General features: G+C 71.4%; 1 protein-coding gene across 1 annotated transcript in view; it reads right to left on the bottom strand.

The window, feature by feature from the left end:
* Positions 1-2,417, bottom strand: part of H696_02162 (hypothetical protein) — an 8,190-nt gene that overhangs the window by 3,603 nt on the left and 2,170 nt on the right. The window lies entirely within an intron of this gene.

Genomic DNA, 2,417 nt, shown 5'->3' with positions numbered 1-2,417 from the left:
GAGGGACGGCACCAGGCGCCGGACGCACTGGGATGGACTCGGGCCCGACGAGCGAGCCAATGTGGTCCATGTAGTCGGTGCCGAGGATCATGATGCGGTCGCGAGTGCGCTCGGCGATCAGCCCGCTCAGGAGGTTCCAGAACATGGTGCTGGGGGCGGGGCCGGGCGGGGCGGGGAAGCGGCTGCATGTCAGAGCGGCGAGGGGGCCCCGGAGGGCTTCTTCGGTGGCAGGGCCAGGACACGCACAACACGGCCGGCGCATTGATGACGATGATGCGGCCGAGGGCCTCCGGGTAGTTGGCCTCGTAGAGGGGGATCAGCTCACGCATGTAGGCCAGGGCGTCCATGTTGAACTGCCGCATGCCGAGCCCGGCCATGTCGAGGATGCCGACAAGCGTCTGCCGGTTGATGCCGTTGCTGTGCATCAGCACGGGGGGGGGGGGGGCCGGCCCGTGTGGGGCGGAGATCGGGTCATCACTGCCCTCCGGGCTCCGGGCTCCGGGCTCTGCGGTCTCAGAAGCAGCTGGTCTCATGCCCGGCTCGGGGATGCCGCTCAGCCCTAGTCGGCCACGGCTCGCTTGTCCCTGTTCCCCCGGGGGGGGGGGGGGGCAGGAGGGCGCGGTAAATGGCCGGTCCCCGGAGCGGGACCGACCGAGCCGATCAGGGAGTGAGGCCGCGGCCTCGGGCCGCCCCCCCCGGTCCGCCGGGACGCATGCCTCCCCCGGTGGGCGCGCGCACAGGATGTGGGTATTCGCTGGCGCGCGCGTGTGCGCGCGCGCGCGCGCGCGTGCATGTTTGGAGGAGCAGGCACCCCGGACTGCCGCCCATGGGGCTGCGCCGCCCCAGAAGATGGATGCTAGACTTGGGGGCGCCTCGCGGGCGCGGGCGCGGGCGCGGGCGCAAGCGCGTGAATTGACGCCACCCAACACCCCCGGGGTTCGGCCGACCAGTAGCCACTACAGTGCACACCGGGGGGCGTACGCGCGCGCGCGCGCAGTGCGGTCTTCTCCCGGCGCAGCGGCCGCCGGCGTGGGGTGGCCCCCCCCCCCTCTCTCCCCGGGCATGGGGCCCGCTCTCGCGCGTTCGTAGAAGCGCGCACCTCCCCCGCCCAGGCGGGCTGCCTGCGCTTGTGTTGAGAACACCGCACACTGACCGATCTGCGCGAAGGCTCCCCCCCCCTCGCTCACAGCCCCCCTTCTCCAGCTTGGGCCGCGAACGTGGTGAGCGCAGCGCGATAGGACCAATCTAGTGGGGGCCTCACGAAAGGGACGCAGGCGGCGGGCATGGAAGCACCGGGCCCGGCTCCAGGGCGGCCAGGGCGTGGAACTGCGGTAGCCCGGGCCGCGGGAGGCGGGGTTGCTGGCACTGCCCGATCACGCCCCAGGATCAGACGGCGATGGATACCACATGACCACAATTCCATTTCCAATGCCCGAGCCTGCAGCCTGGCCCGGCCGCTCAGGCCCCACCTCGGGGGGGGGGGGGGGGGGGTGGGGACGGCGGGGCAGGCACACTCGCGTTTGCCTGGCACCCCTCCTGGACGAGCGCGTCCTCGAGGGAGAATGATGGGCGGATCCGGGGCGCATCGCGCGGAGAACCGGTTGGCGGCCCGGCCCTGCGCCTTCTCGCCCCCGGGGGGGACCCGGGACGCCAGCATTATTTGTTGCCCCGGGGCTTGGGTTCGCGTTGGCCCGTGGCCTCGACAGCTGGATCCATCCCTCCCCCTCCCCCCCCCCCTGATTGTCCCTGCCCGCCCCCTCCTTCCGCCCCTCCTTCCCGCCCCGATGTCTCTCATGAAGTTCGCTCGGGCCACGGCCACGCGCGATGGGTCCCGCCAGCGCCTGATTGCGCTGTCCTGCAAGGTCTTTGACAAGGTCTACAACCCGACGTGCGCTTTGTCCCCCGCTCCCCTTCCGCCCTGCGTGCCTGCCACCGGCCGAGAGCCACCCAGCCGGCCGGCCTGGCGCTCGCATCCCCCTCCCTCGTGCTAACGCCGCCTTTGGTGCTCCCCAGTGCTCTCCCCCTGCAGCGCCACATTCTCCTGTCGCGCCCGCCCTCGGCCAAGATCACCGACTACTACCCCCCGCCGGCCAAGGCGGATGGCTTCTCCTACAGCGAGCGCGACGAGTACTGGCGCAAGGAGGCCCACCGCCGCCACGAGCTTGGGCGCGGTATTCCCAAGAAGGGTGCGTTGTCCGGGCTTGTTGCTTCTTGCTTCGTTGCCTTGTGGGGGGCACTCCTGTCCGGGGCCTTGTCGGGGAGAAGGGGAGGCCCGGAGGCGAGCGGGGCGTCGGGAGTGGGGGATCTCGTCACCGGGTGTCTCTCCGGCCAGGCGGGACGCGCAGTGCACCGGCAATCGTCGAGGGTGTCACGTACATGGCTTTGTCTGACAGCCTTCTTTTTTTTCCCCCCCCCCC

This window comes from Fonticula alba (assembly GCF_000388065.1).
Source record: "Fonticula alba strain ATCC 38817 unplaced genomic scaffold supercont2.3, whole genome shotgun sequence".
NCBI lineage: Eukaryota > Rotosphaerida > Fonticulaceae > Fonticula > Fonticula alba.
This window is presented reverse-complemented; position numbering and strand designations above follow the sequence as displayed.